General features: G+C 34.9%; 1 protein-coding gene across 5 annotated transcripts in view; it reads left to right on the top strand.

The window, feature by feature from the left end:
* LOC141507910 (uncharacterized) overlaps positions 1 to 25,791 on the top strand; it is a 244,758-nt gene that overhangs the window by 34,692 nt on the left and 184,275 nt on the right. For 3 of the 5 annotated variants that reach the window (XM_074216044.1, XM_074216041.1, XM_074216043.1), the window contains exon 2: positions 8,706 to 8,770. The exons of the other annotated variants lie outside the window; for them this stretch is intronic. The gene's annotated coding sequence lies outside the window, so the exon portion shown is untranslated. The remainder of the gene's footprint in view (positions 1 to 8,705; positions 8,771 to 25,791) is intronic. 5 annotated transcript variants of the gene reach the window in all.

Genomic DNA, 25,791 nt, shown 5'->3' with positions numbered 1-25,791 from the left:
CTTGTTTCTACAGGTAAAGGAAGAATCATCAAGATGAAAAGGTAAGTTGAGAAGCTATGTAGATTAGGGACCAAAAAAATCTAGAGATTCAGTTCCACTAGAAACCTTTGTGAGACAACTTAGTCTAGACAGCTCTTTGTAGTAGAATAAAACAGACTACTGACCTGAGAATCAAAACCTGGGTTCTAATCTGAGCTCAGTGGCTAATTTCATGTAATATTTTGTTTCTATGAGGTTATTATTTCATTTGTAAAATTGAGGGGATTTAAAGTAAATGAAATTCTTGAATTAAAATCTCTGTACTCTTAAATTAAAATTATAATCTTTTCATGTGAGTGAGAAAAAAAAATCTTGCTCTATCTGCCTCAAGGTTGTGATGATAAAATGAGCTCAGTATAGCTCCAATGCATGGTTTGAAGAATAGAGTAAAAATGCTACTGAATTTGAATATATGATTTCTAAAGTCATTTGTATTCTCAAATGAAGGTAGAAAAATACTTCCCAGAGGGAAGCTGACAGGAGCAGTTTAGTGTTTTGTTTTGTTTTGTTTTTAACAATGTGAAGGTATAAGACCTTGATATACTCGTTGAGATCCTATAGACCTATGGCTCCCAAAGAAGTGATCAACATCTTGGAATTTAACTGGAAGGGACATCTAACTTGAAGTTTCTTAATCTTTTTGGATATGTCATGGCTCCTATGGCAATCTGATGAAGCCTATGGACTCCTCAGAATAATGCGTTACAAAGAAATACTCTATTACTAATGAAACCAATTATATTGGAATCCTTATTAAAATAGTTTTTAAATAAGTTCACAGATCCAGTCCACCACCATTGCTTTTTTTAAGGTGAGAAAACTGAGACCCTGAGTAATTAAGGTGCCTGAGAATGCACAACTAATAAATAATAGAGTCTAACCAAAGTCTTCTGAATTTGGATTAATTGTTGTTGCCATCACACCATATTATTTTATGCCACAGACATAACCATAGATATATACCACGACATATCTACTCAGAAAAGTATTTGACCTAGGGAGCAGACACTGTTGACCCTCTAGGTTGTATGAATTAGTCCTTGAAAAAATTCATTTTGGTCCTTAGCTTTCATGATCTTACTGTTAAGCAATAATTAAAAATATTGTCTTGTATCAAGATTCCAAACTCCCCCACAGGAGTCCTGAGCCAGTTCTTCAGTTTGAAAACCCCAGAAGATTGCAGCATTGCCTTGTTATCTTTATCAAATGGAGATTTATGCAACCAAATCCAGAATGAACCACCTTGGAAATAGCTGCCATTGACCAAAGAACCCTCTGGTCTGTCAAGGTCAATACTATGAAAATTAATTATTATTACAACCTGGTACAGTGATACTTTTAGGACCAATTAAGTTATTTAGGTCATTTCATCCTAAAGATTCTGTGCTTATGTTTTCTTTTTATAGCTTTTTGGAAGTAATTCCATGGTTGGACTACCAGGTACCATGGGTGGCCATTGTCAGCATGTCTGTCTAAAGTAACTGGCTCCCTTTCCATTCCCCTTTCTAATTCACTGTGGGTTTGAAGATCAAATAAGTACCATTGTTAGAAATATGAGTAATTAGATTCTGAATGATAGCTTGAGGGGATCTCTTGAGAGAGTAGTATTGGAGATTTAGTGAATAATTCAAGGACTTCAAATCTGACTGCACAGAAATATTTTGCTTTCTCAGCTATTCTACCCAGTTGAATATGTTAGTTAAGTGATCTCTGGGTTAGTGAGGCATTACTATATTTTTTCATGGATTCATAACTATAATCATTACCCTATAACAGATAAGACATGGATGATTCCCATTTCTCCCAATAGCTGGTCTTAGACATCTCTAGAGTGCAGTTTCCTTTCTAGATTTTCTTCTTTAAAACTTCCAGAAATACTATTTTCAAAGTCTTTCCTTTGACTATCTTTCCATTTTCATGTACAATATTTCAAGGCAGGAAGGGACCACCAAGGTGGAGAGCCCTGCAGAAGGAATCAAAAGACCCTATATTTTATCTCTGATATTGATGCTCACTGGGGTTTCAACCATTCTATATAGTTTAGTTTCCCCTTCTATGAAATAATAATTATAAAGTCCTTAGCTTTCTTCTATCACAGGAATGTTATAGGGATCAAATGAGAGAATGTAGGTAAAATTGTTTTTTTAACTAGAAAATATATAGATTTTTACATTTATTTTATGCAAATATTATTTTTATTACTATTGCTCTTTCATCAATGTACTTTTTTGAGGCTCCAGGCTAAACTTGTGAACATTGGCTCCCTAGCAACATCTGAAGCCACATTTGGTTTGACACCACAGCATACATGCCTGGACATTCCACAATTATACTGTTGAGCAGTGAAATAGCAATTTGCAAAGTTGCTACTTATTCCAAAAGTATGCTCCTCTAAAATGTGGCTCTGATATTTTGTGCTGTCTAAAATGAAATGTTGGAAGCAGTCATCAATTCTTGGCATTATCTTTCTTCAAGGAAATGCCCATTAGGCATCTTACTGATGATTTTTCCCCTACTAAAGAAGCAGCCAGAATTTCATGTCATTGACTTCAAAAAGAAATCCTAGCTTTGCAATATAGATACCATTTCCCATATAAAGATAACTAAAGAAGATTAATTCATTCTGCTCAGTAATTATTGTATTCCACATTCAAGACCTTAGTCTGATCCTTATACAAAATTGCATTTCCCTTTATAGTCATTCATCATTTGGTATAGAAGAAGGCAGGATTACACTTTTACTCTTGCTGACTTGTTTTTGCTCCAGTTTCAGATTGGCAAAATATTCTATAGCGATTTTGTGTACCTGTCATCGTGCCCTTGAGAGTTAGGAAAATGACAAACACTCATTCTTTCTCTCATAAAGAGAAACCAAAGTCCACAGTTTCTGATACAGCAAATTCATTCAGATGCAGGACAAGAATTCAAATACCCACTTCCAATTCACACTACTAATTGAATCAAAGATGATGACAAAATCAAATGCCTTTCTTTGATTTATGCACAAATTAACAAACTATGTATACCACATATGAGTGGATGATGGTATACATAATTATATTAGTCATCAAATTGCAATTTGAGTTTGGGGAAAAGAATAACTTGTTTTAGAAGATGAAAGAAAACTCTTGAAGAGAATTTTATGTCTCATTTCTACATTGACAAAATGAAATGTGTTACCTGAGGGGATAGAAGGAATGCATCTTTTCCTACTAACCATAAGTACATATTCCACCAGATTGGAAGAAGTTTGGCAGGATGCCACAAATCCAGTTTATAAATTTCAAAGAAAAAAGTCATCAAAAACTTTATCCTAATAATTCAACTCAGAGAACTTTCAGTCAACTTCTGTATGCATATTACTGTGGAAGAAATTTATAATTGTTCAGTTAGTTTTAGTCATGTCTAACTCTTTATGACACCATTTGGAATTTTCTTGGCAAAGATAGTGGGTAGTTTACCATTTCCTTCTCTAGATAACTTTACAGATGAGATCACTAAAGCAAACAAGGTTAAGTGACTTGTTCAGGGTCATATAGTGAGTGTCAGGTCAGATTTGAGCTTAGAAAGATGAGTCTTCCTAACCCCAAGTCCCACACTATCCACTGTACCACCAGCTATCCTTATGGAGAAGTACAAAGTATAAATAAGATTATAATTCCTGCTCCCAAAGAGTTTATTTTCTGGTAGAAAGAAGAAACACATAGGAACACATACAGGCATAATACCTATAATATGTGCTGTACATATAAGTGTCCTATAGAGGTTCAAAGCAAGTGCTAAATCAGGCCCAAATTGATTTTTATCAACAAGGGACTTGTAGAAAAGCTTTTTAGAAGTGGAATTTGAGTTAGGTTTTAAGAATGAGGAAGTAACATTAGATGAAGAATGGGAGACCCTTATATTTAGTTGGCTACAAATGACTTAGCAGTGTTTTGTTTAAAAAAAAAAGATTCAGCAGAAACATTTTCCCCACTTTTCCACTTGTGGCTACAAGCTAAAACCCTGGCTTTGAAAGAAGGAAATGCTCACCTTTGCTTCAGAAGACAAAAGTTCACAGGAATGGGACCTGTTAACATTTTTTATTTGTTTTTTTTATTTGTTTATTTGTTCATTTTTAATCTATATATTGCTCTGTTCTATCTTAAGGGCTTTATTTTTTTTATCTTTTTCAAAAAATAAGAAAAAAAAGTCACCAAAGGTGGTAATTCTTGAGTTTGAGAAGCTCCCTTGGCATGTTTGAGATAACCTACTTGGAAATTTGTAGGTCATTGGGAACTGTAGCAGACTTTACCATAGTACAGTTAATAAATTATAAGCAGTAAAGTTGATATATCACTAAAAAGCAATAGGGACATATTGCTAAGACCACAGGTTTCAGAATTCAATGTTATCTCTCTGTGACTTCAATCTTGTGACTTTAGTGTGTCAGTATTATTGCTAAATGTTGGAATGCACGGTTTATCACCATAATATAATTTCAATGTGCTTCTAATTAAACTTATTCAGCAATTAAACTATTGGCATGTGGTGGCTTAAATTAAGCTCCTCCTATTACTACCCTGACACCTTAAGTATTAAGTTAAACCCAATGCCATATGGTTGGCATTTTCTCTTTATCATTGCTGTCATTTTTCATTTGTGCCAGCTGCTTCTACAGGGTTGATATATCATGGTCAAAAATGGTCAACAGCTGGCTGTTCTTTAAACTCCCTAAATCTGGGGGGGGGGGTTCAGAATACACATTAGGCTGGATAATTTTAGAGGAATGGAAACCTGACTTTCTCCTGTAATTTTCTTTCTATTTGACCATTGCTGTGGTTAGTGAGCTTTCCCTTATAATAGAAACCTTTTGTGGTAATAGTAACTGTAAGATGTATTTACTTACTAAGAATCTCAGATAATAATAGATTCTTTTCTGTGATCATGTAGAGCAGGCTCAAAGGCCAAGCCCTTTCCACAAAGGTCTGACTCTTGCCACATATCTGATTTTTCTCTTGTTTAAAATAAGGATGTTTGCACAGCAAAGTAAAGCACAGTGATAAGCTCCAGTATTTGAGAAGATGGCTCCACCATGGCCTGGCGAAATCCTGCTCTCCCTGGAACTTAGCTATTTCTATTTTGCCAACATATCCATGGTGTTTGAGTTTTATATTCTTATTTCAGAAATTGAGGCTATCTGTAAGAAATCAACTTTTAGGGTATGCTGAGTGTGAATAAACAATTTATGAACCAAAGGCTTGTCTTCTTTAAAGGCTATTTTTTTAATTGTAAAAATTTGACAATTAAATCTTTAGGGCAAAATCCTGTGGAACATCCACGATTAATAGGCATGAATGCGAATAGGAAGAAGATTCAACAAAGGAAATGGAGGGGGAAAAATAGATAAGCAAGAGGAGAACCAGAAGAGTAGAGTCATGGAAACTGAGAGACAAGAGTATCAAAAGAGGGTGATCAACAGTGTCAGAGATTACAGAGGTCATGAAGGAAAAAGAATGAGAAAAGGCCATTAGATTTTAAAATTGATAGATTGTTCATAACTTTGGAGAGAGTACTTTTGGTTGAATGATGAGGTCAGTAGCCAGACTATAGAGAGTTCAGAGAGAAAGAAAAAAAAAAGAAATTGAGGAACCTAGTGTAGATAGTCTTTTCATAAAGTTTAGCCTCAAAAGGAAGAAGAAAGATTTGAACTGTTAGGTAGCAGGGATGGATGGATCAAAGAATGACTTTTTTTTTTTGGATGAGGAGATATGAGCAGGTTTGTAAGCAGAAGGAAAGCAGTCATTAACTAGACAGGGAGAAATTGAGGATAAGTGAGAGAATAAGGATGACACAGGTAGCAGGACCAGAATAGAAGGCATGCAATAGGACCACTTATACATATAGAGGAAGAAGGAAGAGATAAATAGCCAAAGGCATCTAAATGATTTGAAATAAGGAAGAAAAAAAGAGGCAACTCTGACCAAATGGCCTTAATTATATTCATTAAAATATGAAGCAAAGTTCTCACCTCTGAGAGAGGGCAAGTTATAAGAACTTTGAGGGGGGTATGAAAAAGTTCTGAAAGGCTGCTATGGTGAATGAAATAATGAATTAATTCAGGAGGTACAACAATGAGGAGCCAATTGAGGTTATGTAACACAAGTTTATAATAGACCCAATCAGCACAGTTTCATTCAGTAGGAAGCAAATGGTGAAAGTAATCTAAGATTGAGACTTGGAATGACAAGAGCAGCAATAAGATAAGGGGGGCAGGGAACTCAAGAGGAGAGGATAATTTAGAGATATACCAAGGGGTCAAAAGGAAGAAGGGAGGACAAAGTAGCTTGTGCAGGGGTGATAGTCTAGAAAAGGACTGAAGATAAAGAACAGAATTTGGGGTTGCAAAGCCTAGGGAAACAAGGAATGACAATAGATTGTGATCAGATAAAGAAATTTCAGAGGTCATGAACATAGAAATGGTGTCTTTGTAGGTGATGACAAGATCAAGAATATGACAATCTTTGTATGTGACTGTTGTGAGGTTACATGAAGTAAGTCAATTAAGAAACTGTAAGGATAGAGTATTTGAGGGAGTATAAATATGGATGTTGCAGTCATCCAGGATCAGAGCAGAAGTTAAGGAGGAGGAGCGAAAGGACTATACCTCTGGCTTAGTTATTAATGTCTTCAAATGAGGTTAAAGAAATAAGAAAGCAAAGTTTATGTGTATGGGTGAGGGGGAAAAGGGAAACCATAGAAGGCAATGGAATTATCCTGCCATATACAGGTTAGCAAATACAAGATGATGACCTATAAATTTATGAAGACCAACTACCTCATTTTATAGATAAAGAAATTGAGGCCCACAGAAATTAAATGATTTCCCCAAGATCACAAAAATAGGGTCAGAGGGGCAGAATTTGAACCCTGCCTCCAAATCAGTTGCTTTTTCCATCATACCATAATACTTAGATTCAGTCAGTTTCATACATCTCAAATTTTTAAGGGGGAATGAAAGCTTAGGTTGATCAGCTCTGTGTCATGGCGAGGTTAACAGATGCAAAAAAAAAAAAGAGAAGAGAAATATAAACCTAATAACAGATTATCCTGCCAACTCTGATCACTAAAAGCAGGCACAACAGTGAGAAATAGAAATAACAAGGCTTTCTTTCAGAACACAGTTAATACCTCTATTCTCCTCATGTACCTCTCACTTATCAATCCCAAGACAGACCACAAAAAATCTGGTGGGGAAAGATTCTGGGCTGGAGATCATCAGTAATAAGATGACCCCTCCTACTGGCATGCCAGGGCTATTATTTCACAGTTATAGCTGTCCATTCCTTAGATTTCAGAGTCATTTAGAGTCATATCTCTAAATAACTCTTTCCCTGCTCACCCTCCTAAGTTCACAGCATTCAAAGATTAAAGGAATTTAAACAATACCAAGTATAGGAAAATGATCCATCAGATCATAAATTGATATCTGGAAATAACCTTAAAAATCATCTAGTCCAGGGCAGTTAAGTGTTGCAGTGGATACAGCACCAGCCCTGGAGTCAGGAGGAAGACCTGAGTTCAAATCTAGCCTCACTTATTAATTGTCTAGCTATGGGTAAGTCACTTAACCTCATCGCCTTAAATAAAATTTAAAAAAAACTTGACCTATATCTTTCTCTATTATAGCTTAAGACTGGCTAAAACTTTTGGGAAACCCTTGATAGATAAATATGAAGATCACTGGGCAGATAGATATGGAGAGAGAGATGAAATGTAGATATAGGTAAACACTATATTTTTGACAATTGTATTTCAATATATTAGTTTACTTAATAATTCTCTGTATTTTATTTTATGCATTTAAAAACATGATTCTCAGGAATGTATAGGCTATATCAAACTATTTAACCAATCCAGGATTCAAAATAGATTAAGAATTCATCAACCTCACTTTTTGCAGATGAGATGTTTAATGTTCAGAGCATTTAAATTTCTTCCTCAAGGCCACATAGGCCAAGCTGTGATTTGATACCAGTTCCTTTGTTGCCTTTGATGTAGTCATAAACCACTTTGCTTTTCTCTGTTCCACCCCTTAATTCTGCAGCAAAAGGAATTGAAAACCCAAAGGAAAAAGTGACTTGCTCAAAGACACTCATGTAGTGAGCTGGATTCTCAGTCTTCTTACCCCATAACCAGAGCTTGCTCTACCATATATCATGTTGCCTTCTGTATAAGTATCTCATTTCATCCTGGTGTTGGCCTTGTGTACGTGGATCTGAAGGCAAATATTTTGCTGTCAAGTGCTATTTCTTTGATGGACTGCCTTTATGTCATTGTTTTTTTCTAAAAGTAAAGTGGAATTGGGGACAAGCATGAGTTAACTATGATTTTCTTCAGCAGAGGCAGTGATGAAATAGACTATAGTCTCAATTAAGCAAGTACATGGCAGGTACCATGTTTTCTAAGAAAAATCTCTATTATCCTCTTTCCTTGCTAGAGACTTATTAGAGAAGGAATGTCCTCTCCAACTGGACCAGAGAACAAAATAGTCTTGAGTTTATCGGAGTCTAGCATGCCCCCATGTTGTTGCTTCAGTAGTTGCAATAGTGTCAGACTCTTCATGATCCCGTCTGGGGTTTTCTTGGCAGAGATACTGAAATGTTTGTCATTTTCTCCTCTTCTAGCTCATTTTGTGGATGAGAAACCGAGGCAAACAGGGTTAAGTGCCTTGCCTAGGATGATACAACCCGTAAGTATCTGGGGCCACATATGAGCTCATGAAGATCTTGATCTGATCCTAACCTAGCATGCTAGCCCTTGCACCATCTATCTGTCCAGTAGATACTTATATAAATATAAAACTCTACAACTTCTCTGATTTCTAAGGATGTCTGGCAATCCATGAGCTAACTAGAAATCTGTGGCCTGAGGTGAAATGAAGTATCCAATCTTGGATCAGTTTACAGTCAGAAATGGCACTGCTCATCCATCAGTCATCTCAATTCATTAACTATCAAAAACCTACTGTGTGCAAAGAATTATGAAAAAATAACAAAACAAAACATTCCCCATCCCCAAGGTCCTATATTTTACTAGAAGAATGTATAAGCAAGTTAGAAAATACAAAGGATTCTAAAGATAGGAAGAGTTTCAAATTGGGGAAGGGGAAGATTAGGAAAAGCCTTTAGGTGGTACCTATGCTATGCTTTATAGTAAACTGAAGACTCAGTGAAGAACAGTTAAAGAGAATATGTTCATTAAGGTGGAGCATGTAATAACTTATTTGCAGAGCAACTTGATGACCAGTTTTACTAAAAGGTACATAGGGGGAAATAATATGAAGTGAGACTAGGAAGATGATTGGGAGTCAGATTGTTTAGGGCTTTATATGTTAGACTAAAGTGTTTGTGTTTTACTATAGAGATGCTAAGAATCCATTGAAGATTGTTTTAGTACAGAGGTGGCAGCTCCAAAGAATTTAGTGACCATATGTAATATGACTATAATGTATAGCATAAGTGACCATAAAAAGTATCTGAAGCTAAATTGAACTCAGATCTTCTTGACTCCAATTATGACATCGAGTTGCCCTAATTTTGACCCCTATTCAAGGCCTAGCTTAAATCTCACATCTTCCATTTTCCTGACTGCCCCAACCCTGGTTGTTATCACTGTTTCTTCTAAAATGTCACAGGGACTAATATAGAAATAGGTTTAACATAGCTATATATGTATAACCTTGTTGTTGGGGGGGGCAGGAAAAGAGAAAAATGTAGAACTCAAAATCTTACCAAAAAATGAATGTTGAAAATTATCTTTGAATGTAGTTGGGATAATAAATAAATCTAATTTTTTTTAAAAAATAGGAAAAATAATAAAGCTTTTCATTAAGTTCTTTTAAAAAGTCATAGATCAGGGGCAGCTAGGTGGCGCAGTGGATAGAGCACCAGCCCTGGAGTCAGAAGTACCTGAATTCAAATCCAGCCTCAGACACTTATTAATTACCTAGCTGTATGACCTTCGACAAGTCACTTAACCCCATTACCTTGCAAAAAAAACCTAAAAAATAGTCATAGATATTCTTGTTGGCTCAGGGCACTAATCTACCTTGTATTATTGCTTATCTTTTTTTTATGAACATATCTTATTTCACCAATTCTACACTAACTCATTTCAAATATCAGGGACTACATATTACAAATCTTGATAGACCCAGAACAGTGTTCAACCTAACAGTATATGTTCAGAGAATTTGCTGATACTGATGATAATAGTTGTAGAGTCTCTAAGTGAGCTGAAAAGCTTGGATCAAAATCGGCATAGTAGCTATACCTATACTGTATTTCTTTGTTGGACTATATTATAGAATATCATAATGAGGTATTTGTTTTCTAATAGTTTGATATTTTGCCCATAAATACAGAGAGGTGGGGTGGGGAATGTATAAAAGTCCTAGTTTGTAAAATGATTGTTGAAGCAATATACCTCTTTCCTAAGGAAGAATTCTGATTCTCCCATTAATTCACTGGGCTACCTGATTTCCCCATCTCTGGGTCTCAGTTGGTTTATCTATAAAACTGGGAAATTTTAATAGTTCATGTCTAAACACCCACCAGCTCAGAAAGTCTGATTATTTGGCTGAAAATTTGGAAAGGAATGAAAAAGTGATTGGTCTGAACTACCACAGATGATGAAGGCTGCCTTATTGGTAGCAAGGATTGCTACTTCCAAGACAAATCTCCCTCATGTAGCTCTCTATGGAAAAATAATGGCAGACAAGGATTTCAGACCCTCTAAGAGATTCCTCTGAGCTAATGTCAACCTAGCCTGTTTTTACAAAATATTTCTTTTCCACCTAATTTTTCCATCTCAAAACCGAATTTTTCATAAGCCCCCAACATGAAAAGTTGAGAGTCAGTCAAAGGTCTAATTTAATTCAATAGACATTTATAAAATAAAAGATATTGAAAAAACCAATTTATGTCATTTGGGGCAATAGTCTCCTGTTTGTCTTTTCAAGCATAATAAGCTCCACTATTAATTACAATATAAATGAGAACAAGGACTGTGTCATTTTAAAAATTTCTGTAATCCCAATGCAGCTCACAAAGGAATCGGTGCATAATAAATGCTTATTAAACTACATGATCCATTTTTGTCTTCTGACATTAAGGTGCTTTTTCTGTCCTTCTTAAGGTAAAGTTTTTATTTTTTTTTGCAGCTGTGCCTCTATCCAGAAATTAATGTAGTATGAGCAAAAGGATAACATATGAATGAATGGGTTGTGTTCATATAACAGTAAATATCCAATTTCATTAGAGAAAAAGGTATGCTACAGCATAGAGGAATATTTAGAGATGACTACCAAACTAGTTATATAGTTTGCCAGGATAAGGAGTTTGTTTTTAACTTGATAGACTTGGAGTCCCTAATGGAGAGGTTCTTAAACTTTTTTGTGTCATGAATTCCTTTTGTGTTCATGAATTCCTATTGGAGCCTATTGGACCCCATTCTTAGAAAAATTTTTTTAAATGAATAAAATAAAACACAAATGATTACAAATGAAACCAATTGTATCGAAATAAAGATAAATTTCTTCCCATCCAAATTTGGATCCAATTAAATATTGATATATTGAACTCTATTTAGGGTGCCCCCTGTACCCTAGGTTAAGAATTCTTGCACTAAAGGATCCAGGGAAGAAAAAATAACCTAAATCTTTGCTTTTGGAAAGTTTTCATATGTGGAGAAGAAATGTGCCATATTTGAGGGAAAGGTTCTATTGTGGACAGCAAGCAACACTGTCAACAATGACCTTGATGTTCCTATTCCAAAGGAATGAATCATGCTATATCAGTAAGTGAAACTTCAATAAAAATTCCCTTCCATCAATGGTATGTACATTTGTGCAAAGTAAGGCAATACCAAAGAATGAACCCATAGCTCAATTCAAGCTTGTGGACATCAAAGTACATAGAATACCAGAACTGGAAAGGATCTTAGCAGTCATGTAGGATAACCACTGCATTTTAATGAAGAGGAGAAAACGGAGCCCCAAAAAAGTCGATTTATATACCTATGTAAGTGTGGCTGAGTGAAAATGTGAACTTAGAAGACATTTCTCTACTCCAAAACACCAAGGCTGAAGCCTTGTTAATTGGGTTATTATATGGCAACTAGGTGGTAGAGTGTGTACACTAGGATTTGAACTCAGAAAGACTGAATTCAAATACTTCCTTATAAACTTTCTGATTGTGTAACTCTAAGCAAGTCACTTAACCCTTTACCTCAGTTTTGTCATCTGTAAAATGAGGATATTAGCACCTATGTCACAGTCATATATGGGTAAATGAATGGGATATGTTCATAGAACAGTAAATATCCAGTTTCATTAGAGTATAAGGTATCCTCTAGCATAGAGAAATATTTAGAGATGACGACCAAACTAGTTGATTGGGACAAGTAATGCCAGAATGAGGAGTTTATTTTTAACTTAATGAACTTGGAGGACCAAAATGATTAATGTATGTAAAACACTTTACCCACCTTAAAAATATGTAAATAGTAGTTATTGTGATGCTTATACGAACTACACATTATTAAAGAGGAACCCAATGTTCAAAAAGATTGGTCTCACTTCTCACCTTTGAGACACTGCCAGCTTAAATGGACTGTCAAAGTATTTGGTTCCAGTGTGATTTCCTTTTATTCCCGTGAATGCAGGCTGTGTACACACAATACTAAACAGGATTCTGGCAAATAGCTAACTCAATATTGAGACCCAAATTGCCTAAGTCAGGCAAAAAAAAAATCCATTTAGAGGATTAAAGAATGTGCAGGATCATATTAACCAGACTAGTTGGCAATGTAGTTAAGGTTTTGGTTGTTTGGGGTTTTTTTTTTTTTGGTTTGTTGGGTTTTTTTTGGGGGGGTGGTTTACTACAAATGTTATTCAAAAATTTCCTTGAAAATTTTGAGACTATGCCCAAGAGGTTATAAAATTGTGCATACTCTATGATCCAGCAATCCCACTATTAGGTTTAAATTCCTAAGATTTTTTTATAAGACCTACATGTATGAATATATATATATATATATATATATATATATATATATATATTATATATATGATAAAGCACCAGCCCTGGAGTCAAGAGTACCTGGGTTCAAATCTGGTCTCAGACACTTAATAATTACCTAGCCATGTGGCCTTGGGCAAGCCACTTAACCCCATTACCTTGCAAAAAAAAAAGTAAAGAAATTAAGGAGTCTGAAAGTAGATTGAAGCATATTTTTTTAATTTTCTTTTTTGTGTTTTTCTTTTTTACAACATGATTAATATAGAAATATGTTTTGCATGACTGCACCTGTAGACCCTATATCAAATTGCTTGCTTTCCCAATGAGGGGGAGAACTGAGGAGGGAGAGGGAGAATTTGGAACTCAAAATTTTAAGAAACAAATGTTAAAAATTGTTTTTACATGTAATTGGAAATTTAAAATTTTTTATTTTAAAAAAATTTAGTTGTTTTAAGTAAGCTAATTTCATAATTTTAAATTGAATTAAGAAATATAATTTCTAAGTTTTATAACATATAGTTGGAGGGAAAATAATATTTTGAATAGCTATATTGAGAGGCACTGTCTCCTGCTGTTCCTCAAACAAGACCCTGTGTCTCTGCTCCAGATATTCTCTCTGGCTATTCCCCATGCTTGGGATGCTCTCACTCCTCCTCTCAGACTCCTAACATCCCTCATTTCTTTCAAGTCTCACCTAAAAATTCTACCTTCTACAGACTTTTCTGGGGTCCTTTAATGCTAAAGTCTTTCCTTTGTTGAGTATTTCCAATTTATTTTGATATATCACTCATTTGTATAAAATCATTTCCTTGTTATCTCCCCCATTAGACAATTGGGGCAAGAGTCTCCTGCCTTTTCAAACATAAGCTCCACTAATAAATTATAATACAAATGAGGGCAAGAACTGTGCCATTTTAAAATTTCTGGGTTCAAATTGGATCTTTGCCACATATTAAGTGTTTAATCCTGGATAAATCAACCTCTCAATGCCCTCATATAAATTTCTTTTTAAATTTTTTCTATGTTATTCTATTTTTCAATTAAAAACTATTTTTTTCCACTCACCCAATTAGGGAAAAAGAAAAACAAACATCTTGTAACAAATATGGATAGAATCAATTCCTACATTGTCACTGTCCAAAGATATTTGATTCATTCTGTTTCATGAATCTAATACTTCTGAGAAGCAGAGATCAACATCATCCTCTGGAATCATAGTTAGTTATGGCATTGATGAGAATTCTTAAGTCTTCCAAAGTTATTTGTCTTCACAAGGTTTGTAAAAATTTTTCTTCTAGTTCTGCTTACTTCACTCTCTAACAGTTCATACAAACCTTTTTTTTTTAACTCATCCCTTTTGTCATTTCTTAGGGATTTTTTTTTAAACTAAATAGGAAATTGATAATGTATACTAAAAGGTAGAATTAATCCTCATCTCCTGTTTTCTCCTCTCTTCCCCTCTTCCCCAACCAATCTGTCCTCCATCCTCATTACAAAAGAGGATGAGATTCATATTCTGATGAATAAAACAAAAAAAAATAGGGAATTGAGACCCAAGGTTACTGAGATGGTAGTAAGAAAGCACTTAGAGACTCTAAATATGTTCAAGTTACCTGGTAGAGATAAAATTAAATACTAGGGTACTGAAACAGCTGATCAATGTGATTGATGACCTGCAATTAGTGACCTTTGAGGAGCTGTGGAGAATGGGAGAGGTATAATAGGACTGAGGATGGTCAAATGTCTCAATTTTCTAAAAGGGGAGCAAGGTGAATACTTCAAACACTAGTGAACTTGGCATCAGCTTTCTACCTAATTACTCTTCTCAAGTGGCCACCTTATATTTATTACCAGATTAATCACTTCAGTCTCATCAATGTTGTATGACATTTTTGCAGGGTAGTGTAAAACCTGTCCATGGTTCTCTCATTCTTTATGAATCCCTTCCATTCTTTATGAATCTTTTCCATTCTTCCCATATATCTTCCAGAAGGGACTCTACCAAGGAGATTCCCCTAAGCTTTTTTAACACTACATGTTCAATAATAAAGCATACATTTTTCTATATGACATCTCTTGTTTTTACTTCATGACTGAGCTATCTCATTTTCATATTTTTCTTGAGTGAGGTGTGCTGTACAACTTCTTGCAAATAATACTTAATATGTTGCAGACTACATCTATCCATTGCCATTTGTTTAAATTTCAATTTGATCCTTTGAAAATTGTGTTATTCTATGATTAATCTTCTGAAAATATTATATTCTTTGTGTCACTCAAGAAAGTATTCATTGCCTACAGATACTTCCATGAAGACCAAGTTTCTATACCTAATTTTTAAGGTCTACATCATCTTCCCTATCCAGTCTTCTTTCACACTTCTTCCAGAAAGACCAGGGTTCAAGTCTTGCTGAGTGTGTGACCCTAGGCAAAATGTGGAATGTAAGAAGAGAATTCAGAAATGTAAGAAGAGAATTCAGAAATTATTAAACACCTACTGAATTCATGAAGTGCTCCATGATTTTAGTAGCAGGGTGGGAGTGGGGAAAAGAAATAGTTATCTGTCCTCAGGAGCCTACAGGATAGTAGACAAATGTCAAACAAAAGCAAATGATTGTAATATAAAAGACTGTATGATCATTTTATAAGAAAGTTGAAAGCATTATATTGTGACAGACCCATGGAGAAAAATTTATTAACAATCTGGGAATAATACATGTATTTATACTGGAGATAGAAATTCTAGAGATGCTCTCCAAGGTCATAGTCAGTCATCTTGATTTTTGTCTTGCCCCTGGATACTGATGACTCTGGAAAAGTGAATGAGGTTGATGACTTTCTTCCTCATTTAAATCTAATTCATGGACAAATCAAAACTTCACATGTGATATCATTAGTCCTCTGAAAACAAAGGCTGAACAACCAACAAATCAATATTATCTTATGTTCATACCGCATAACTTGTTCAATTCTTCTCTGATATTTGAGTGTCCCCTTAGATTCTGTTTTTTGCCACCACAAAAATAAATGCTATAAATATTACATATGTATGGGCCCTTTCCCTCTTTCTTTGCTCACTTTGTGGTATAGACCTAAATGCCAGAAAATTTTGTAACTTTTAGGGCACAGTTCTAAATTAGTTTCCACAATAGCTAGACTAGTGGTAGCTAGGTGATAACAGTGGATAGAGCACCAGCTCTGAAATCAGGAGAACCTGAATTCAAATATGGCCTCCCACACTTAATAATTACCTAGCTGTGTGACCTCAGGCAAGTTATTTAACCCCATTGCCTTGCCAAAAAAGAAAGAAAGAAACAGAATGGCTAGACTGATTCAAGGCTTGTTTTTCTGCAGCTTCTCCAATATTTGTCAATATTCTTTTTTTGTAATCTTTGGTAATCTTATGAGTATGCAGCAGAATATCAGAGTTGTTTTAAATTATATTTTTATAGTAATAGTATTTGTATTAATTTTTCATCTAGCTATTAATAGCTTGGATTTCTTTTTTATTTGAGAAAAAATTGCAACAAGATTCTCTGACAAACATCTCATTTCCAAGACGTCTTTTTTGAAAACCTGTCTATTGATATGGATATGGATATTGATAAATGACTGTTATTCCACTGAATTTGAATCAGTTCCCAATATATCTTGGAAATGAGATGTTTGTCAGAGAATCTTGCTGCAAATTTTTTTTCTCAATTAACTATTTGCTTTCTAATTTCAGCTACATTGTTTATATATATATATATATATGAAGAAACTTTTTCAATTTTTGTAATTGAAATTCTGCATTTAAATTTCTGTAATTCTATCTTTTGTTCGATCATCTGACATCTGAAATTTCTTCCTTGTTCTTTATATGTCCATGTATGCATTTAGAACTTATCTTGGTATGTGGTGTGAGGTGTTCATCTAAACAATTTCTGCCATAATGCTTTCCAGTTTTCTAAGAAGGTTTTGGATGAATCAGTGAGGAGCTCTAAAATGAGAAGCTAGGGTCCTTGGGTTCATTGAACATAATGCAATTCTATTTATTTCATGTTGTATATCTAATCTGTTACAATGATTTACTTTTTTTCTTAAGCAGTACAAAATCATTTTGACAATTACTGCTTTGTAATATAGTTTGAGAGCTGACACTGCTAGACCTCTTTCTTGTTACTTTTTTTTTATCCTTATGTCACTTGACATTCTTGAACTTTTGTTCCTCTAAGTGAATTTCATTATTAATTTTTCTAGTTATGTAAAGTAAACCTTTGGTAGTTTGATTAGTGTGGCACTGATCAAGTAAATATAGATTATATTGTCATTTTTATTACATTAGTTGAACCTATCCATGTATAATTAGTAATGCTCCAGTCATTTAGGCTTGTCTTTATTTGCATAAAATATTTCATAGTTTTAGTTCTATAGTCACCATATGTGCCTTGGTGGATATGCTTCCAAGTATATTATACCTGCTAGAGTTATTATAAATAGAATTTATCTTTTCTTAAATTTTTTTATTGGTAATAAACAGATATGCTGGTGATGATTCATATGGACTTAGTTCATATCCTCCTACTTGGTTGAAGTTACTGTCTCAAGTATTTTTTTTATTTGTCTAGGGAACTCTTAAATAAATCATTATATAATTTGTAGAAAGAATCTTATTTCCATTTTGCCTGTAATTATTCCCTTGATTCATTTTTCTTTTCTTTATGTATTTCTTATACAATATTAGATAATAGTCATGATAGTGCACATCTTTGGTTTTCTCCTGATCTTTATTGGAATGGTCTTTAATTTACCCCCAATACTTAAAATGTTGTTTGTTGATTTAAAGTAAAGTATTTTTAAAAAGATTCATATATTCCTAAACCTCAAGTGTATGTGTTTTTTTTTTAACAGAAATTGTTCCTTTATCTTATTAAAAGTCCTTTTTTGTATCTACTGATATAATTTAGTTCTTGCTATCAATGTGGTCATTTTGCTTACAGTTTTCCTAATACTAAACTTTCTATTCTTTAGTAAAATTATATCTAATATTAGTATATAAAAATTTTATTTTTCTGACACCATTTGTACTAATTATTTCATTTAAAATTTTTGCATCAATAGTTATTGGAGAAATTCATCTATAGTCATTTTCTCTCCTTTGACTATCTTGGTTTAGGAATAAATCAAATTTGTGTTTTAGGAAGAATTTGTTAAGATTTCTTCTTTCCCCATTTTTGTAATTAGTTTCTTTAATATTAAAATTATCATTTGAGGAGCAGCTAGTTGGCGCAGTGAATAGAGCACCAGCCCTGGAGTCATGAAGACCTGAGTTCAAATCTAGCCTCAGATGCTTACCTACCTATGTGACCTTGGACAAGTCACTTAACCCCATTGCCTTACCAAAACTAAAACAAACCCAAAGCAGAATTATTCCAAAAAAAATATTGATTATTTTATAAAATAAACTTATATGTCTATCTGGTCCTGAGGTTTTTTCCCCTTTGGAAATTCAATTTTGTCTAATTCAATTTCTTTTTCTGAAATTCGCTTTTTTAAATTCTGCTAATGTGAATTTTATATATTTTTAAAATATTCACAAATTTCAGTTTTATTTGCATATTATTTATCAAAATAACTTCTTATCTAAGAGATGAGGAGGAGGAGAATAAAGACATTTAATCATGTATAAGCTTCTAATTATACAAGATTTCTGACTCTCTCCTTAAGAAAGTCAAGTATTATCTGGGCAAACTAATTTCTAATAATTCTATGTCCTAAGTGCTTTATAAATATTATGTTGTCTTATCCTCACACCACCTCATTACTACTAATTTTACTATTATTTAATAATAATTCACGTAACAGGTGACACACAGGGCAGCAGAGGTAAGATGTAAAATAAGATACTATTACAAACTAAGAATTATGTGAGAGAAGTAGGATAATATATGTCAATACTTACATGGAAAAGAAAGTGAGTCTTGTCTTATGGAAAGAAGAAGGGAAACAACATAAGTACCTGGGTAATACCAAGGGAATGAAAGGAAGGATCCCAACAGAAGGTAGACTTCTCATGGATAATTTTCAGGAGGATAAGAGAGTTAGTATCAACTGTTTCATTGGAGGGAGTTGCCATACTAATGAAATAGAAATACATTCAAGTACAGAAATGTTAGTAATAATAAAAATGGCACCCCTCTTCCACTAAGATTTTTCCTCAAATTCTTCATTTTGATTAGAAAATTATGCTGCAATCTCAACTATTTTGATCAAGAGAATGATAATTCTGGCAGTTCCCAAGCTAAAAATCTTCCATTTATGAGCTTGATGATGAATTATCAGTTATATTCTAAGGACCCACCCAACAAAGTGTTAGGTCTCCACTGATTATGGGTTAAATATCAAGTAAATAATATTTTTTTTTTTTTGCAATAGAGAATTCTTAAAGTGACAACCATTTTCCAGTTTTGTCAAACTCTTCATGATCCATTTTGGGTTTTCTTGGCAAAGATATTAGAGTAGTTCACCATTTCTTTCTCCAGTTCATTTTATAGATGAGGAAACTGAGGCAAGGAGGCTTAAGTGACTTGCCTAGGCTCACACAGCTAGTATGTGTCTGAGACTGGATTTGAACTCAGGAAGATGAGTCTTCTTACTCCTGTACACTACAGCACCACCTAGCTGCCTGAAGTCACAATGAAATCACCACTAATGAACTTCACTAATGAAATCACCAATATCTCAGACTAAGAATAATGCCACTAAATATTATCATCAGCTCATGTGTAGATAGTACATTGTTTTTTGAAACATTGCTTTTTTTCCTTAACTCACATACTTGCTTCAGAAACTTTCCAGTGCATTTACTCCATTCAGTTTTCTATTTTGCCCGACCACTTGAGGTCCCTCTGAATTCTCTTAGTTTTAAATAGCAATGAAGATGACAAGAATTCTAGGACAATGAGTAGAACCCTGTGGAGGATTTATGGAAAGCCATAGACTATAATTGTATAGAATGAAAGCTTATAACTGTAGAATGAGGTGTTACTCACATCAGTGAGATTAGTAATCCATTGAAATTATAGTAAAAAAAATCATATTTGCACATTTGACTCCACCACTATGCCTCTACATGTACACATACATGTTCCTTCATTTAGGAATATATTATTCATCTTTGTATCCTCCATATTCTAGAGCATAGTACTTTGCAGCACATATCTCAAGAAATACTTGAATTGAACTTTTGCCCTTTTCAAAAACATTATAAGTAATGTTCTGTTTGAAATATTTGAAGTTAGAGTTTCTTCCCACCACTAATAGTCCTCTGAAAGTAGTATAGTTGATTAAATTTTATTTTAAAAACAATTGAGCCTCAATGGGATTTCAGGGAAATATAGGAATTACTTTAGTGCCATTGTCTTATAGCTTTAAGTCAAAATTGACCCAGAGTGGGACAAGACTGACCTTCAGTTTTTCCCATTGACTGGAAGGAGCCATGAGCAAGAGGCTCATATTAACACTCTAAGAATAAAGATCCAGTCTAGAGGTGGCATAACTTTGTGACATCCCTATAATTCCTTTATTTTGAATCTCTGTACTTAACTCCTCTCTCAGTTCCCTCTATCTTTTATATACAAGTTCTGGCTGACAATGCAGCTGAGTTGTCACCAATGGAAAGATGGAGGAAAAAAAAAGAATTGGGGAAATGGGATGTTTGCTTTGACATGAGGGTTTTAATAATCCTCTTGTGTGCAGAAATTTACCTTCCTCCACTATTAAATCCCAAGAAATGACTTTTCTTGAAAGGGGAGGAAATTAGCAGGAAAATGGGCTGGTTACATTTTGGTCTAGTTATTCATGGAGGAATAGGAATCAATGAGCAGAAGAATGTGCCCAAAGATGGTCATAGTTCTTAGGGTGTAAGCAGGAAAGTCACAAGGGATTAACTAATTTTCCATTTGTTATGATACAACTCTTTCATGCACATTAAAAAGAATTACCAAGCTATTACCATCTAGTCCCCAACAGCTGGTATTAGTTATTTTACAAATGGGTACTCTGTGTAATGATGGAAAAACTTATTTCAACAAGAAATTTCCATTTCTTCCAAAGTCAAGCTGTAAGACAGAGAAAGAGGAAACTCTGATCTGACTTTTCCCCTTGAGTGTAATCAGTAATAGATCTATTTGTCATCCACCTATGATTTCATCCATGTGGAGTCTTTTTCCAGTTTTAGCTGCTGAATTTCAAGGGATTAAGTGAATTTCCTTTGGTCATAGAGCTAGATAAATATCCAGCAATATATCCATCATACAATGCTGCCTTTAAGATTTAAATGATTTTCATTTTTCTGGTCATACAGGGGTATGTCATTCGAATTGTGTGATCCTGGGTAAGTCACTTAACTTCTACTTGTCTCAATTTTCTCACCAATGCAACTTCATCACTGGAATGTTAGGAGGATAAAACAAAATTATATTTGTAATACTTTGCAAATCTTAAAATTATATATAAATACTTTCTATTATAATAACCCTCTAAAGCTGAGATAAAGCAATTGCCCCCAATACCAATAGCTTACTCTTCTGAATGCCAATTGTGTTGTTGTTGTCGTTATTTAGTCATGTTCAACCCTTCATGACCCCATTTGGGTTTTTCTTGGCAAAGATACTAGAGTGGTTCTCCATTTCTTTCTGTAGTAGATCCATTTTGTTAGGTAATCAGAATAGAAGTGATTTAACCAAGATCACACAGCTAGGAAGTGAGTAAGGCTGAATCTGAGTTCAGGTCTTCCTGCATCCAAGTCCAGTGCTCTATTCACTGAGCCACCAGGTATTATACTAATTGTGAATGAGTGTGATTATGAATAAATAAAAAAATTCAGTAAACATTTACTGTGAATAAAAACCCAGTTCTAAGATCTGGGTATATAAATTTTAAAATATTAGTTCCTACTCTCAAGGAACTCACATTCTATTAGGAGAAGAGAACACATGTAGGGGCTTTCCATATTCTGTTGTCAGGGCAAATGAAAGAACAAGGGCTTGCACTAGAATGTAAAGTCACTACCTTCATCCAGGAGAGCAAACCTCAAGGCCAACCTTTGATCTTCAAAAGGATTTTGCCTTTAAATCATAAATGCTTTTCATGGTAACAAGAAGTCACCTTTATATTTTCCCAAATAGTTACTCCTAGGACCCAAATGTCAGACAACTGAAGAAATTTAAATATGGGACCAATAACCAGGGAAGAAGTAATGAAGTTGTGAGACAAATACAGAGATAAAACCTGCTCATTCAATGTAGTTTGGTATTTCTTGTTGATGGGCTTTGTTCTCCAAAACCACAAAAGTTTTCTGTCACTGATACTTTCATCTTAGAAGATTCATTGGGATATTCAGACATCCTTACTGTTGCAAAAACACAGATTGAAATTCCTTTGCAGGTGTGCTCTGAAATAATTCATGAAAAACTTAGGACTCAAACATTTGAGGGATGAGATGGGTATTAAAGGCAACATGAATAACTTCAAATTACTGTTTTGTTGTAGTAACTATCCCTTCCTTTGGGCATTTTTTTTAGAATGGATTTTGTTTTCCTTTTTTTAAAAGGTGAAAAAAGGAAGGAAGGAAGGAAGGAAGGAAGGAAGGAAGGAAGGAAGGAAGGGAGGGAGGGAGGGAGGGAGGGAGGGAGAGAGGAAGGGAGGAAGGAAGGGAGGGAGGGAAGAAGGCAGCAAGGAAGGAAGCAAGGAAAGGAGGGGGGAATAAAAGAAGGAAGGAAGGAATAAAGGAAGGAAAGAAGGGCTTATTAAGCACTGATTTATGTGCTAAGTGCTTTACAAATATTATCTCATTTGAGCCTCTCAATAACTCTGGGAGGTAGATGGTTATTATTATCTCCATTTTACAGTTAAGTAAACTAAGGGAGGCAGAGTTTAAATGACATATAGAGTCACACAATTAGTAGTTGAGACTGAATTTGAATTTAGTTCTTCCTAATTCTAGGCCTGGCACTCTATCCACTGCACCATCTGGCTTCCTTTTTTCATGCTCTCGTGTGGTTAAACCCTGACTGGCACAGGAATATGTATATATACTTATATACTTATAATTTAGGCCATGTCTAGGATTTTATTTAAAAGGGGTACTAAAAATGTATTCTGTTCAATATAAATCCTATAGGGTACAGAAAATTGATTGCTATATACAAAAGAAATGCTGAATATAAAAATCTCACAAAACACATATTTGACAAAAACAAACTTAAATCAAGATTCATGACTAAATTTATAACTACTGTTACAATCTGCTGGGAAGCTGATTGGAGCATAAATCAAGACTGTGAATTAGGCATTTACACTTAAGCTTGGCTCTACATTTTCCAAATGACTCCCAAAACAAGACTACAGGTCAAAGTAGGGGCTAACAGGGTATTCTAAAAGGACCAGTCCCCCTCTCGTGTGAGGGCTTGCTGAGCCCTTTTTTGGGTTGCTCATTCACCCTTGCTGTTCACCTGGAATTCGACTCTCACCTGTGGCTCCAAGAAGTTGTAGTATGCACAATAGTCACATCTAATCAGCAGAAGAGCTAAACCAGTTTGAAGGTAATCAACAGGTCTCAAACTCATTGGTGATTTAGGGGGTGTCTACTCCAAGCATGTGAAGACTTCCCATAGTGAAATGGGCAGATGAGAACAATTTGTTCCAATGACATGAAGGTGGTTGAAGCAGGCTCTGTGGAACTTGATCAGATATCAAAGACACAAGTCATCCATTGCATCCCAGGCCATGTCCAGTCATCCTTACTTTTGTCTTGTCACTGTATTTTTATGACTCTGGAAGAATCTCACTTAACTCTAATTGACACAGGAGTCAAGATATCAACCTGTGATTGTTAATGGTCTTTGAAAACAAAGGACAAGGGGCCGGCTAGGTGGCACAGTGGATAGAGCACTGGCCCTGGAGTCAGGAATACCTGAGTTCAAATCTGGACTCAGACACTTAATAATTACATAATTACCTAGCTGTGTGGCCTTGGGCAAGCCACTTAACCCCATTGCCTTGCAAAAATCTTAAAAAAAAAAAAAAAAGGACAAACAACAAACAACAAAACAACTATTCAAAGAGTGAGGATTAAGCCAGTGCTCTCTGAAGAGTGTTAGAACAGTTGTCAGGGACTCCTCCCCTGCCCTGGACCACCTAAACTCACAAAGTTGTCTCCAAACCACCATCTCAGTATAAATACCCATGTCCCTAAAAAGAAACACAAAAAAAGACAAGGCATTCAGGAGCCCAGTCTTATGCTGATCTCATTAAGTTAACATATGAGCACAGTCATTAAGATGCTAAAGTACAAAAAGACCAGCCCTTCTCTATACTTCACTACCATTGTTATAGGGTAGGGGAGAATCAAGGGAGCACTCAGAGTTTGCCATATCATATGAAACTCCAAGCTCTTTCAGTATTGGGCCATGAGTTGGTCATAACTAGCGCCCACACCCCCAACTGCCAATAAGGTAAAACAGAACCAGAAAGGGTGACTCTTGGTACATTCCTTTTAGAACTTACAATACATGAAACACAAAAGGGTCACATTTGGTACTCCTCTCCCTCTCCATTCTTAGTTGAACTTCTGGTTATTCATAGACAGTTTGTACAATTGTGGAAGGAATGTGCAAAGTCTATCTACTCTGAGCTTTGGGGAGATATCTCCCCAGAAATAGGAACCTGAGAGGTTCAAAGAAATGGAGCCTGCAGAGTTGTGTTGATTCTATCTCAAAAGGGAGGTCTCCATTCCAGTCTCACCTAACCATTCTGATGAGAGTAACTATAAACCTCCTACCCCTACCAAGATTAATGATAGAGAACATTTCTACTAGAAAAGACCCAATCTTGGGCATCTCCAAAGCTACTCCGAAATTAAGACATGTTCCCTAAGCCCCAAACCATCTGACAATTGGTCCCACCAAAAGGTCAGAATAAAGGAAGTAGCTGATCATCTTCACCTGTTAGGTTCCTTTTGCCTTTGTCCTAAAGCTATAGCAAAACCTCTGTGCTTGTATTTGAGTGTGTGCTTGTGTATTTGTGCCCCTCTGTTCTTCAGAGTTGCTAGCCACATGACAATTAAATTTTGGTTTAATTTAGTGCTAATTAAGCTTTAAACTTTTCATCTTCTAGCCTTGTCTCTTGATTTATTGATTTTCAGTCAAACAGACCTAGGTGGGAGGAATTACTCTCCTGGAGGATCTTAGAATCTCCTCAGGTTGAAGAGTTTCCAACCTGATCAGAGATAATAGAAGCATAGTTTTAGAGCTCAAATTAGACATCTACTAATCCAAACCCTTTCATTTTATTCATATCAAAACTGAAATCCAAAGAGTGAGTTCATAGTTTTCTAGGTGCCCCAAATTTCTGGATATTTCTGCCTCACAGCTTCAGTAACTGAATGGGCAAAGTCTCTTTTTTCCTTTTTATCCTCTCAACTAGATCACCAGCTGACCTGACTGAGGTCAAGTATGGCCATGAAGTAGTGAGGACTGGTTCTACTTTGCCTGATAAACGTATCTTACATAAGAGAATTTGCGGTCTTTTAAAAGATGATCTCTTGGGTCCCTTCCAGTTCTAAAAATTTCTATGACCTACTTCAACTATCCTGCTCTTGAAAATGACTATATTATCCTTTTTTGGTTAGAAACTTAGCATAACTAAA

Source organism: Macrotis lagotis, chromosome 1, assembly GCF_037893015.1.
Source record: "Macrotis lagotis isolate mMagLag1 chromosome 1, bilby.v1.9.chrom.fasta, whole genome shotgun sequence".
Taxonomy (NCBI): domain Eukaryota; kingdom Metazoa; phylum Chordata; class Mammalia; order Peramelemorphia; family Peramelidae; genus Macrotis; species Macrotis lagotis.
Note: the sequence above shows the minus strand (reverse complement) of the source record. Positions and strands in the feature narration are given on the sequence as shown.